Genomic DNA, 15,106 nt, shown 5'->3' with positions numbered 1-15,106 from the left:
GTTTATTTGCTTAATGTGGTCTTAATTCTGCAAGGACTCCACGATATCAAGAAATTGGGGAAAGTCAATGAGTGTACTTGGAGCCAATTGATGCCAATTTCAGTGAACAAAGTGTAAGAAAGTGGTTGTTGGTAACTGGCAGTCCTGGCTGTAAACCACCCCCACCTGCCTGTGTGCGTCTGCCTGGGATATCCTGGGGCTCTCCTTCAGGCCTACAGGACACATCCAAGAGAATCGCCAGAGATTGCGTCTGACCGACTACGTCATTCTAACACGTTGCCATGCACCATCAGTGCAGATGTCTTCTGATGTAAGCTCTGCATAGATAGCGGTATAACTGTTCTTTGAGGAACACCCATCAAATAAAATGTTATGGTCATTTTTTTGTTGTTGAGCAATGCAAAAAATATTTGCTAAATGAAAATAAACTCGAGGTGTTGGTTTCATAAGCTGAAATAAGATCCAAGAAAAATGTCTATACACACAAAGCTTATTTCTCTCATGCACATTTGTTTGCATTTCTCCTTTGCCAAGATGATATGCCACACCTGTCAGGTGGATGGATTAAGAAACTGATTAAACAGCATGATCTTTACACAGATGCAACTTGTGCTGGGGACAAAGGGCCACTTAAATGTGCTGTATGCAGTATCCTCTGTAGCACCTTACAGTTGGAGGCCAAGCAGTTGCCATACCAAGCAGTGATACAGCCAGTTAAGATGCTCTTAATGGTGGATCTGAGGGCCCATGCCAAATCTTTTCAGCCTTCTGAGGGTGAAGAGGTGTTGTGCCCTGTTCACGATTGTTGGTGTGTTTGGACACAGAGGAACTTGAAGCTCTCATCCCGCTCCACTAGAGCCCCATCGATGTGGGTGTGTCCGGCCCACCGTTTCCTGTAGTCCAAGATAAGCTCCTTTGTCTTGCCCACGTTGAGGGAAAGGTTGTTGTCCTGGCACCACACTGCTCATTGTCGTCAGGGATTAGGCCTACCACCGGCAACTTAATGATGGGGTTGTGCGCGGCCACGCAGTCGTGGGTGAACAGGGAATATAGGATGGGACAGTGTGGTGGATGTGTTGTTGCCTACCCTCACCACCTGGGGGAAGTCCAGCATCCAGTTGCAGAGGGAGGTGTATAGTCCCAAGCTCCTTAGCTTAGTGATAAACTTAGATGGCACTATGGTGTTGAACTCTGAGCTGTAGTCAATGAACAGCATTCTCACATAAGTGTTCCTTTTGTCCAGGTGGGGAAGGGCAGTGTGGAGTGCAATAGAGATTGCGCCATCTATGGATCTGTTGGGGTGGTATGCAAATCATCTCACAAATATTCTGTCTCTCCACACAAATATATATTTGTATTATTATTTCATGAAAAGGCCCGTTGTTGAATTTTCCAGTGATTTGTTTTGTCTGTGGAGTAGTCTCAGGAAACATTACAGAAGTCTTGAGCAAGCTGACTGGAAACATGACCGAATACAAACAGTGTAGCTATTTCCTCTGCAAGGCAATCAAACAAGCTAAGCGTCAGTACAGAGACAAAGTGGAGTCGCAATTCAACGTCTCAGACATGAGAGGTATGTGGCAGGGTCTACAGTCAATCACGGACTACAAAAGAAAAACCAGCCCCGTCGCGGATCACAATGCCTTGCTCCCAGACAGACTGAACAACTTCTTTACTCGCTTTGAGGACAATACAGTGCCACTGACACGGCCTGCTACCAAAACCTGCGGGCTCTCCTTCACTGTAGCCAACGTGAGTAAAACGTTTAAACGTGTTAACCCTCGCAAGGCTGCAGGCCCAGACGGCATCCCTGGCTGCATCCTCAGAGTATGCGCAGACCAGCTGGCTGGTGTGTTTACAGACATATTCAATCAATCCTTATCCCAGTCTGCTGTCCCCACATGCTTCAAGAGGGCCACCATTGTTCCTGTTCCCAAGAAAGCTAAGGTAACTGAGCTAAATGGCTACCGCCCTGTAGCACTCACTTCCATCATCATGAAGTGCTTTGAGAGACTAGTCAAGGACCATATACCCTCCACCCTACCTGACACCCTAGACCCACTCCAATTTGCTTACCGCCACAATAGGTCCACAGACGACGCAATCGCCATCACACTGCACACTGCCCTAACCCATCTGGACAAGAGGAACACCTATGTAAGAATGCTGTTCATCGATTACAGCTCAGCATTTAACACCATAGTACCCTCCAAACTCGTCATTAAGCTTGAGACCCTGGGTCTCGACCCCGCCCTGTGCAACTGGGTCCTGGACTTCCTGACGGGCCGCCCCCAGGTGGTGAGGGTAGGTAACAACATCTCCACCCCGCTGATCCTCAACACTGGGTCCCCACAAGGGTGCGTTCTCAGCCCTCTCCTGTACTCCCTGTTCACCCATGACTGCGTGGTCATGCACGCCTCCAACTCAATCATCAAGCTTGCAGACGACACTACAGTGGTAGGCTTGATTAGCAACAACGACGAGACGGCCTACAGGGAGGAGGTGAGGGCCCTCGGAGTGTGGTGTCAGGAAAATAACCTCACACTCAATGTCAACAAAACAAAGGAGATGATTGTGGACTTCAGGAAACAGCAGAGGGAGCAGCCCCCTATCTACATTGACGGGACAGTAGTGGAGAGGGTGGAGAGTTTTAAGTTCCTCGGCGTACACATCACGGACAAACTGAAATGGTCCAGCCACACAGACAGTGTGGTGAAGAACCTCAGGAGGCTGAAGAAATTTGGCTTGTAACCAAAAACACTCACAAACTTTTACAGATGCACAATCGAGAGCATCCTGTCGGGCTGTATCACCGCCTGGTACGGCAGTTGCTCCGCCCATAACCGGAAGGCTCTCCAGAGGGTAGTGAGGTCTGCACAACGCATCACCGGGGGCAAACTACCTGCCCTCCAGGACACCTACACCACCTGATGTCACAGGAAGGCCAAAAAGATCATCAAGGACAACAACCACCCGAGCCACTGCCTGTTCACCCTGCTATCATCCAGAAGGCGAGGTCAGTACAGGTGCATCAAAGCTGGAACCGAGAGACTGAAAAACAGCTTCTATCTCAAGGCCATCAGACTGTTAAACAGCTACCAGTAACATTGAGTGGCTGCTGCCAACATACTGACTCAACTCAAGCCACTTTCATAATGGGAAAATTGATGTAATCAATTTATCACTAGCCACTTTATATTATATAATGTTTACTTACCCTACATTATTCATCTCATATGTATATACTGTACGCTATACCATCTACTGCATCTTGCCATCTGATGTAATTAAATGAATCACTAGCCACTTCAAACAATGCCGCTTTATATGTTTTCATACCCTACATGACTCATCTCATATGTATATACTGTACTCTACCATCTACTGCATCGTGCCTATGCCGTTCGGCCATCACTCATTTGTATATTTTTATGTACATATTCGTATTCATTCCTTTACACTTGTAGGTAGTTGTTGTGAAATTGTTCGGTTATATTACTTGTTAGATATTACTGCATGGTCGGAACTAGAAGCACAAGCATTTCGCTACACTTGCATTAACACCTGCTAACCATGTGTATGTGACAAATACATTTGATTTGATTTGAGCTGAATGTCAAAGAGACATGTCGAGGGCATTTCAGATGGTTTGCTGCCACCTTGTGGTGAATTCATACTGAGTAAACAAGACATGGGTCTGTCACTGCTTCAACATTTAGGGGAGGCGGGGACCTAGTTGAAAGGCAATCCATGTTGCACACATACATGGGGAATAATTGATAAAGAAAAAACAATAGGATAACTAAAGCACTAGTAGGATATCCCCAATAACTAAAGGACTAGTAGGATATCCCCAATATGTAAAGCACTAGTAGGATATCCCCAATATGTAAAGCACTAGTAGGATATCCCCAATATGTAAAGCACTAGTAGGATATCCCCAATATGTAAAGCACTAGTAGGATATCCCCAATATGTAAAGCACTAGTAGGATATCCCCAATATGTAAAGCACTAGTAGGATATCCCCAATAACAAAAGGACTAGTAGGATATCCCCAATATGTAAAGGACTAGTAGGATATCCCCAATAGGTAAAGGACTAGTAGGATATCCCCAATAACAAAAGGACTAGTAGGATATCCCCAATAGTAAAGGACTAGTAGGATATCCCCAATATGTAAAGGACTAGTAGGATATCCCCAATATGTAAAGCACTAGTAGGATATCCCCAATATGTAAAGGACTAGTAGGATATCCCCAATAGGTAAAGGACTAGTAGGATATCCCCAATATGTAAAGGACTAGTAGGATATCCCCAATATGTAAAGGACTAGTAGGATATCCCCAATATGTAAAGCACTAGTAGGATATCCCCAATATGTAAAGGACTAGTAGGATATCCCCAATATGTAAAGCACTAGTAGGATATCCCCAATAACAAAAGGACTAGTAGGATATCCCCAATATGTAAAGCACTAGTAGGATATCCCCAATAGGTAAAGGACTAGTAGGATATCCCCAATATGTAAAGCACTAGTAGGATATCCCCAATATGTAAAGGACTAGTAGGATATCCCCAATATGTAAAGGACTAGTAGGATATCCCCAATATGTAAAGGACTAGTAGGATATCCCCAATAACAAAAGGACTAGTAGGATATCCCCAATAACAAAAGGACTAGTAAGATATCCCCAATAGCTAAAGGACTAGTAGGATATCCCCAATAACAAAAGGACTAGTAGGATATCCCCAATAGGTAAAGGACTAGTAGGATATCCCCAATAGGTAAAGGACTAGTATGATATCCCAAATAGGTAAAGGACTAGTAGGATATCCCCAATAACTAAAGGACTAGTAGGATATCCCAAATAGGTAAAGGACTAGTAGGATATCCCCAATAGGTAAAGCACTAGTAGGATATCCCCAATAACAAAAGGACTAGTAGGATATCCCCAATAGGTAAAGGATTAGTAGGATATCCCTAATATCTAAAGCACTAGTAGGATATCCCCAATAACAAAAGGACTAGTAATATATCCCCAATAGGTAAAGGACTAGTAGGATATCCCCAATAGGTAAAGGACTAGTAATATATCCCCAATAGGTAAAGGACTAGTAGGATATCCCCAATAGGTAAAGCACTAGTAGGATATCCCCAATAGGTAAAGGACTAGTAGGATATCCCCAATAACTAAAGGACTAGTAGGATATCCCCAATAGGTAAAGGACTAGTAGGATATCCCCAATAGGTAAAGGACTAGTAGGATATCCCCAATAGGTAAAGGACTAGTAGGATATCCCCAATAGGTAAAGGACTAGTAGGATATCCCCAATAACAAAAGGACTAGTAAGATATCCCCAATAGCTAAAGGACTAGTAGGATATCCCCAATAACAAAAGGACTAGTAGGATATCCCAAATAGGTAAAGGACTAGTAGGATATCCCCAATAGGTAAAGCACTAGTAGGATATCCCCAATAGGTAAAGGACTAGTAGGATATCCCCAATAACAAAAGGACTAGTAGGATATCCCCAATATGTAAAGGACTAGTAGGATATCCCCAATAGGTAAAGGATTAGTAGGATATCCCTAATATCTAAAGCACTAGTAGGATATCCCCAATAACAAAAGGACTAGTAGTATATCCCCAATAGGTAAAGGACTAGTAGGATATCCCCAATAACTAAAGGACTAGTAGGATATCCCCAATAGGTAAAGGACTAGTAGGATATCCCCAATAGGTAAAGGACTAGTAGGATATCCCCAATCGGTAAAGGACTAGTAGGATATCCCCAATATGTAAAGGACTAGTAGGATATCCCCAATAACAAAATGACTAGTAGGATATCCCCAATAGGTAAAGCACTAGTAGGATATCCCCAATAGGTAAAGGACTAGTAGGATATCCCCAATAACAAAAGGACTAGTAGGATATCCCCAATATGTAAAGGACTAGTAGGATATCCCCAATAACAAAATGACTAGTAGGATATCCCCAATAGGTAAAGGACTAGTAGTATATCCCCAATAGGTAAAGGACTAGTAGGATATCCCCAATATGTAAAGGACTAGTAGGATATCCCCAATAACACAATGACTAGTAGGATATCCCCAATAGGTAAAGCACTAGTAGGATATCCCCAATATGTAAAGGACTAGTAGGATATCCCCAATAGGTAAAGGATTAGTAGGATATCCCTAATATCTAAAGCACTAGTAGGATATCCCCAATAACAAAAGGACTAGTAGGATATCCCCAATAACAAAAGGACTAGTAATATATCCCCAATAGGTAAAGGACTAGTAGGATATCCCCAATAACTAAAGGACTAGTAGGATATCCCCAATAGGTAAAGGACTAGTAGGATATCCCCAATAACAAAAGGACTAGTAGGATATCCCCAATAACAAAAGGACTAGTAGGATATCCCCAATAACAAAAGGACTAGTAAGATATCCCCAATAGCTAAAGGACTAGTAGGATATCCCCAATAGGTAAAGGACTAGTAGGATATCCCCAATAGGTAAAGGACTAGTAGGATATCCCCAATAACAAAAGGACTAGTAGGATATCCCCAATATGTAAAGGACTAGTAGGATATCCCCAATAGGTAAAGGATTAGTAGGATATCCCTAATATCTAAAGCACTAGTAGGATATCCCCAATAACAAAAGGACTAGTAGGATATCCCCAATAGGTAAAGGACTAGTAGGATATCCCCAATAGGTAAAGGACTAGTAGGATATCCCCAATAACAAAAGGACTAGTAGGATATCCCCAATAGGTAAAGGACTAGTAGGATATCCCCAATAACAAAAGGACTAGTAGGATATCCCAAATAGGTAAAGGACTAGTAGGATATCCCCAATAGCAAAAGGACTAGTAGGATATCCCAAATAGGTAAAGGACTAGTAGGATATCCCCAATAGCTAAAGGACTAGTAAGATATCCCCAATAGGTAAAGGACTAGTAGGATATCTCCAATAACTAAAGGACTAGTAGGATATCCCCAATAGCTAAAGGACTAGTAGGATATCCCCAATAGTAAAGGACTAGTAGGATATCCACAATAGGTAAAGGACTAGTAGGATATCCCCAATATGTAAAGGACTAGTAGGATATCCCCAATATGTAAAGGACTAGTAGGATATCCCCAATAACAAAAGGACTAGTAGGATATCCCCAATAACAAAAGGACTAGTAGGATATCCCCAATAGGTAAAGGACTAGTAGGATATCCCCAATATCTAAAGGACTAGTAGGATATCCCCAATAACTAAAGGACTAGTAGGATATCCCCAATATGTAAAGGACTAGTAGGATATCCCCAATAGGTAAAGCACTAGTAATATATCCCCAATAGGTAAAGGACTAGTATGATATCCCCAATAGGTAAAGGACTAGTAGGATATCCCCAATAGGTAAAGGACTAGTAGGATATCCCCAATAGGTAAAGGACTAGTAGGATATCCCCAATAGGTAAAGGACTAGTAGGATATCCCCAATATGTAAAGGACTAGTAGGATATCCCCAATAACAAAAGGTCTAGTAGGATATCCCCAATAACAAAAGGACTAGTAGGATATCCCCAATAACAAAAGGACTAGTAGGATATATCCCCAATAACAAAAGGACTAGTAGGATATCCCCAATAGGTAAAGGACTAGTAGGATATCCCCAATAACAAAAGGACTAGTAGGATATCCCCAATAACAAAAGGACTAGTAAGATATCCCCAATAGGTAAAGGACTAGTAGGATATCCCCAATATGTAAAGGACTAGTAGGATATCCCCAATATGTAAAGGACAAGTAGGATATCCCCAATAGGTAAAGGACTAGTAGGATATCCCCAATAACTAAAGGACTAGTAATATATCCCCAATAGGTAAAGGACTAGTAGGATATCCCCAATAACTAAAGGACTAGTAATATATCCCCAATAACAAAAGGACTAGTAGGATATCCCCAATAGGTAAAGGACTAGTAGGATATCCCCAATAGGTAAAGGACTAGTAGGATATCCCCAATAGGTAAAGGACTAGTAGGATATCCCCAATCGGTAAAGGACTAGTAGGATATCCCCAATACCAAAGGACTAGTAGGATATCCCCAATAACAAAAGGACTAGTAGGATATCCCCAATAGGTAAAGGACTAGTAGGATATCCCCAATAGGTAAAGGATTAGTAGGATATCCCCAATAACAAAAGGACTAGTAGGATATCCCCAATAGGTAAAGGACTAGTAGGATATCCCCAATAGGTAAAGGACTAGTAGGATATCCCCAATAACAAAAGGACTAGTAGGATATCCCCAATAGGTAAAGGACTAGTAGGATATCCCCAATAGGTAAAGGATTAGTAGGATATCCCCAATATGTAAAGGATTAGTAGGATATCCCCAATATGTAAAGGACTAGTAGGATATCTCCAATAACTAAAGGATTAGTAGGATATCCCCAATAGGTAAAGGACTAGTAGGATATCCCCAATAGGTAAAGGACTAGTAGGATATCCCCAATAGGTAAAGGATTAGTAGGATATCCCCAATAGGTAAAGGACTAGTAGGATATCCCCAATAGGTAAAGGACTAGTAGGATATCCACAATAGGTAAAGGATTAGTAGGATATCCCCAATAGGTACACCCTTAGTACCCCCAATATCTACAACTAGTATTCCTTCCTAAATTTCCCATCGCTGTCTCGCTACCTGTGTCCATACAGACATCGGTGGCTTGGATGCACTCAGGCTCCATTGTACACCATGCATATAACCTGCAGGCGGTAGATGCCGATGTCCAGCAGCTCCTCCACCGCTCTGGGCACGTGCATGAGGGGCACCCCAAAGTCTGCCTTTACCATCTTCACCTCACCCACCGAGACAGCAGGCGCTCAATCTCCAGAGAGGCTGGGAAGAAGCAGGTCCACACTGCTTGGAGCATCAAGAGACGAGGAGGAGGAAGAGGAAGAGGGAGAGCACTATGGTTACACACAGACACTCACACGAGGCTGCCTTCACCTGCGTGATGTTGAAACACTGGCTGGGTATGTGACGTGGTCATAATGACACAGGTGTAACAGTCCTTTTTACCTCCATGAGAAAGACTTTGTCTTAGCAGAGGCCATCAGCTCTTGCACCTCTCTGAGGTTCATGGCCATAGGCTTCTCACACAGCACATTCTTCTGGGCCTTCATGAAGAGCATGCCAACTGGCAGGTGGTATGGGTGGATGGTGCCCACATATACCACCTCTACCCACACACAGTGACAATGAGGAGACAGGATTAAGGATACATTTGAAGGAATTTTAAGAGGAATACATCTTATTACTGAACGTGAGGCCGTTTAGAAAAATGCCATAATAAAATGTACTAATAAACACTGTTCTGATGCATATTACACACACTGAGAGGGACATTAAGCACCGGAGGTGACGGCTAGATTATGTTTGAGACAAGACACTGACCAATCTCTGGATCTCTGGCCAGTTCCTCATAGCTTCCGTAGGCTTGAGGGATGCTGTGCTTCTTTGCAAACTCCTGAGCGTCCTGTAGTTTCTGAGCTGCCACAGCAACAATCTAGGGATGACCAACAGGTGAGCTATTTCATTCACTCATCATTTTACATTTTCAAGATGCTTGTAGCCTATGGCACTTTTAAATAAGCCACTTTCACACTTCTATATTACATTTCCTACATGCTCATGTAGTTCTAGTTTTACGGTAAGTCATCCATCTGTGCAGAGTATATCTTGTGGCATTAAACGAGATTGTAATGCCAGCAACTCCAAAAAATCATTACATTGTAACTGTTCCAATCTACTTAGAGTTAACTACATGAGTGCAGTGCAACCTTCTGATTTCTGATCATGAAACAGTTCAGATCATTCACGTTCATTTGAAACTCCACGCCGACGATAGCAAACTGAGGCTTGAACACGACCACAATAAAGTCTGTGGTGGTGGGTGTCACTGTCTACTGTAAACGGGTACAAGTACCTGGTGGTCTCTGAGAGGGAGTGTTTTCAGTGCCACTGTGAAAACAGATTCCCCACCTGGTTGCCATATTGGTGTGTACAAACAAATGTCGACAACATCTAACTATTAGCCAGCAGGTGGAGACAGGCTCTGTTTTTGATTAAATAACGATACAGCGTCATTGACGCGAACACACGTTATAAAACACTGGTGTTGCAGTAATGGACATTTACCAACAGATGGAATTAAAGTGCCATTTTACACCCATAACAGAGTGAGGTTTGGTGCTGATTGTTTTGTGTCTAATGAATAAATTATGTTCATATTTTGGATTAGGCCTACGACACTTCAAATCTTTAATATAAAATCTTTAAATTACTTTTAGATGACATGATTTCCTCATGTGCTGCTTGGTGTACAAAAACCTAAGAGCAGGCCAAGGTAGCCTATGTTGTCAAATGTGACATACATAAACTTGCTGACTCATCAGGCCTTGTTTCAACCCATGACCTTGGGAAGCAAAGTCATTGTTTACACCAGACAGTAGTTTTCAATATGGGGGTCCGATAATGTGTCTATGACAATTCGTTTTTTTCTCCAATTTGAATGTATTCTGACTGATGATAACCCTCTTAGGATGATCTTGTCACCTCATGAAATAAACCTCACCATGACAATGAGTGTCCTTTATTGAACCCATCAATCGTACACTTCACTGTAACGGACTTTAGCACTCTTAATTCAACCTGTCAGTCTTAGCAGCTCACAGTAGCCTACTAATCAACTCATGCTTCCTTGTCATCATCGTGTTCAGATTTGTCTCACATCAGGTGCAAGCTCTATAGGGCTAAGTCGTGAGGGGATCATTGTACACTCAGGGCTTGATCCCTCCCTCCTGCTGCACACAGCTCTGTTCATGTCCAGGCCCTGTGGCACAGGTCAGATGGACCATGGTCGAGTGGCGAGTGAGGGGTGGTTATTGGCTGTCCTGGTTGAAGACCATTCCCATCTGTTTCCTGCGCTCATCCATAATCTCAGTGAGCAGGGCCGACTCGGACAGGGACATTCTGGGGCTCTCCTTCAGTTCTGCGGAAGAGAAGGAGAAATTGACTGACTATGGTGGTGGGTGTCACTGTCTACTGTAAACGGGTACAAGAACCTGGTTGAATCTCTGAGAGAAAAGATTCAGGTTGGAAGCAACAGGTAACGACAATGTTATTATTTATGTGACTGTTTTTACTGTTTATTACCTAGGATATACCAACAGCATTGCAATTGGATTGTTGTTGTATATCTTTTCAAACAAACCCTCATCTTAGAACAGAGAAATTGTGTTTTTCTCTGGTAAGACCTTGCGAGCCACCATACCTTTGAGCAGGCACTGCCTGACTTCCTCAGCCTCATAGCGCAGCCCAGTGCTGTTAGTGAAGTTCAGAGGTAAGGAGGGCTCAGGCAGGGGGTACTGTGTCGTCTTCCCATTCACCTCAGTGTGGTGGGACAATGCATGGGACCTAGAATCTGAGAGGACATGAAACAGACATTATGTTTTATGTGTATACTTACCAGTATATGAATGAATAAATAATACATCTCAATGAAATCTCAATCAGGGACATACTGTAGATCAGACATTGTTTAGCATCTGTTGGCTCTTTCATCGCTATATTACATTTCCCCTAAATGAAGATAAAACAGACTGGACAGTTTAAAGGTTGATTCAGTAGCAACAGTCCCTGATGGTGCCCTTTGTTCCGCTGATGGTGGCGTCGTTAGGCAGTGAAACAGCGATGGAGAAGAAACAGAAAGCCAGCCTGTTCCTGGGAAACATTATCACCACCATGGACTCATCCACTCCTATCAACCATCAACAAGTCAAACAGCAAGTTAACCCTTTACACTTCAATAAAGAACGAATTATTGTTGTAGGCCTAGTCAATACTGACCCCAATGCTAATCTGATCCTTGGGTTGTGCCCAATTCCAAACTCATTGTCCATGTCCCACAATCTCTGGTTGACTTGACCAGTACTTGGCTTACATGACCAGTGAGTAGTATCTTGTGATAGATTGTTAGCTGGCCAGCACGCACAGGACATTTGGTACTACATGTAGGTGCCAAGATTAATACCTGAGTTGAAAAGAACTCCAGTGGCATGGATGGACTCTGGCCTCTCCCCGTGGAACACCATCAGCACAAACTGCAAGATGTAGACCCAATGTCCAGCAGAACGCCTCCTCCCAGCTCCTTCTCCACCGAGCGGGTGATGTGAAGCTGAGGGGAGACGAAAAAGGCCTTCACCAGCTTTACCTCGCCGATGGCATCCTCAGCCAGCAGCCTGCGAACCTCCCTGTGCAGTGGGAAATGGGACCAGATGGCCTGGGAGAGGACAGAGAGAGACCATCACCTCACAGTGGACAGACAGTTCCTTTCTATACCTCAACTTGGTCATTTCTACAACAGCCCTCATATGATCAGCAAAATCCGTCCATATATTTGCCAGACCTTGGTTCAAATACATGTGTATTTGACGATCTGGTATTTAAAATACATTTTTCTGTGTATTTGAGTATTTTCAAATACACAACCCAAAACAAGCACTTTTATTTGAGCATTTGAATGGTTATTTGTAAAAACCAAATAGTATTTGAGAGTATTTTCAAATACCTTTTTGAAATAATATATTCAAATACCTGGGTTAAATGTATGGAAGTGTATTTCCAAATACATTAAAATATTTAACTACTTGTCTTTTCAAATAAAATATACCTTACTTTGAATGTACAGTATGGGAAAGTAATTTAGTTGTCACATTATTTGCTACAGTAATGTGACAAGAGTACAAATGGTGAGAATCAAGCAATAAATCATGTTAACAGACTGAGACACGTTTATGGAAACCCCAACTCTCATTGAGCCTTTCCCACACCTCCAAGAGAAAGATGTTGGACTTCTTGGAGGCAGCAATGAGGTCCCCCACCTCCCTGGAGTTCATGGCGAAGGGCTTCTCACACAGCATGTTCTTCCCTGCCTGGAGTACCAGCAGGCCCACGCGCCAGTGCTCCGTGTGCAGCACGTCCAGGTACACCATGTCTGCAGGGACAGTCACACAGTACACAGGCTGGAGGCTGATTTTCAAACAGTTACGTCATTAAGCCATTATCTGTGGCTGAACAGCCAGGCCCTCCCAAGCTGTTAACCCACCAATCTGCATCGCTGGCCAGCTCTTCATAGCTCCCATAGGCCTTGGGGATGCTGTGCTTCTTGGCAAACTCCTGGGCATGCTCCAGACACCTCGCAGCCACCGCCACTATCTGGAACAAGAGGGGAAAACACACAGACGTTCATTACTCCTAGGCAAGCTGTCAGTGCCGACAGACAGAGAGAGAGAGAGAGAGAGAGAGAGAGAGGCAGGAGGAAGAGAGACATCCAGCATGTGAATGGAAATAGAATGTGTTTGTTTGTTTGTTTGTTTGTTTGTTTGTTTGTTTGTTTGTTTGTTTGGGTGGAGTGGGGTACCTGGTGGTCTCCAGGAGGGAGGGTTTTCATGGCCACACTGAAATCGTGGCTGATCTTCCCTGCACCGCAGAGTCCCCACTGAGTCGCCATGTTGAACAGATGGTAGTTGGCAGGTAAGAGGGGCTGTGCCTGGGCCTTGGGTCAGAGCTGGAGAGAGCGGTTGTGACCTTGTGGAGTGCTGGGTAGTCAGATGTAGTGGAGCTCCACAGCGTGTCCACAGAGCTGGTAGCTTCACCCTGGAGAGCATGCTGCTGCATTTATATGCTGGAGAGGCTGGGAATGCCAGCTCTCTACTCTGCTGCCCCTCGAGAGGCGGGTGTATCACACACACACACACACACACACACACACACACACACACACACACACACACACACACACACACACACACACACACACACACACACACACACACACACGCGTGCGCGCCACACACACACACACACACACACACTCATACATAAGCGTAAGCATACACACACACATACGAGCGCGCACACACACACAACCCTCGGAGCACCACCACAGGTTAATACAGTCATGTAATGCTGCTGATACAAGTCTCTTACAACCAGGCCAAAGCGGTTTATGCCGGTTGTCTCTGACAATCTGTAACAGAACAGTTCAATGGGATTCTTCAGCAACATTAGCATTATGGGGAACTAGACAGTTTAATGTGTACAGACATAACTCACCTTGCCCTCATGTAATCACTGTCCCAAAATGCTGTAGGTCAAACCAGGGAAGCTGGAACTATTAGGAAGGCGGTAGGGGACTGTTTTGTTCCCCACTAGGGAGGCGTTGATTAGCCTGCAAGGGCTTGACAGCAGCACAGGCCAATGGTTAAACTGGACCCGACTGGGACCACTAGTGTGAACAAGTAGGCTATGCAAGTAGGCTATGCAAGTAGGCTATGCAATGTTCACAAGCTCCCATAGGAACACATAGTACAGCCAAGCACAGCTGTTTAGCTGCTGGTCAATACACTGAGCTAGGATGACTATGGAAATGAGAGAGCTCTGTCGCCCTTGGGCTAAATATTAAACAGTTAGGAGGCTTGTTATTGTGTAAGATTCATTACCAGAACCGACCACTAGATGGCAACATGTTGTAAGTGTAGTTCAGGGATCCTGCAAAACTCTGAGAATTTCAAATGGATTATTGTTGCGTGTTACGTTATAAAAGCATCATCAGGTATCAAACAAGTGTCAAGTGAAAATAAAATTGTTGACATTTTCGGAAATGGCCATAGCATCTGATTAGAGAGAAACATACATTTATTTTGTTTTCTAATTGTTGTGCAACTTATACAATTGTTTCAGATGTTGTTTCAGGTTGATGTATTTATGACTATTATCACTTTTTTATATGATAATAATATGTCCCAATATCCCCAAAAATAAATATATATCTATATATTTTTTCCACATATTCATTACATAGTGTACTTTCTTCCTCTATCTTAATTAAATTTCAAACAGATACCTGGAGATTGGATTCAAATGAGAACATTGTCGCAAACAATCCTCATTCTGAATTTTTTAAATTTTTTATCAATGACTTACTTTGCTGGTCTGCTGCTTTGCCTTTGTGTCTCACTTCCAAAGGC

The 15,106-nt window shown here is 43.3% G+C and overlaps 2 pseudogenes; both read right to left on the bottom strand.

Moving 5' to 3' along the window:
- Positions 1-99: 99 nt before the first annotated feature.
- On the bottom strand, positions 100-10,069 carry LOC106562172 (trans-1,2-dihydrobenzene-1,2-diol dehydrogenase-like; annotated as a pseudogene).
- Positions 10,070-10,841: 772 nt separating this feature from the next.
- LOC106562179 (trans-1,2-dihydrobenzene-1,2-diol dehydrogenase-like) lies at positions 10,842-13,816 on the bottom strand (annotated as a pseudogene).
- Positions 13,817-15,106: the final 1,290 nt, after the last annotated feature.

The sequence above is a fragment of the Salmo salar genome, chromosome ssa11, assembly GCF_905237065.1.
Source record: "Salmo salar chromosome ssa11, Ssal_v3.1, whole genome shotgun sequence".
In the NCBI taxonomy this organism is placed as follows: Eukaryota; Metazoa; Chordata; class Actinopteri; order Salmoniformes; family Salmonidae; genus Salmo; species Salmo salar.
Note: the sequence above shows the minus strand (reverse complement) of the source record. Positions and strands in the feature narration are given on the sequence as shown.